The sequence below is a fragment of the Lupinus angustifolius genome, chromosome LG03 (assembly GCF_001865875.1).
Source record: "Lupinus angustifolius cultivar Tanjil chromosome LG03, LupAngTanjil_v1.0, whole genome shotgun sequence".
Taxonomy (NCBI): Eukaryota; Viridiplantae; Streptophyta; class Magnoliopsida; order Fabales; family Fabaceae; genus Lupinus; species Lupinus angustifolius.
The window spans coordinates 28,716,070-28,716,300 of record NC_032011.1 but is presented as its reverse complement, the minus strand read 5'-3'; the positions used below and the strand labels follow the sequence as shown (position 1 = coordinate 28,716,300).

Genomic DNA, 231 nt, shown 5'->3' with positions numbered 1-231 from the left:
ATAGGATGAGGAGGAGGATGGGGATAGGATGACAAAGAGAATGAGGATGAGGATAGGAAGAGGACGAGTATAAGGATATGATGATGATGAGGATAGGATAAGGATGAGGATGTGGATTAGGATGAGGATGAGGATGAGGATGATGATGAGGATAGGATGAGGACGAGGATGAGGATGGGGAAGAGGATGAGGACGAGCATGAGGATGAGGTATGATGAGGACGAGAATGAG

General features: G+C 46.8%; 1 protein-coding gene across 1 annotated transcript in view; it reads right to left on the bottom strand.

Annotated features, from left to right (window-relative positions):
* Nucleotides 1-231, bottom strand: part of LOC109344357 (protein NUCLEAR FUSION DEFECTIVE 4-like) — a 5,819-nt gene that overhangs the window by 1,306 nt on the left and 4,282 nt on the right. The gene's annotated exons all lie outside the window — the stretch shown is intronic.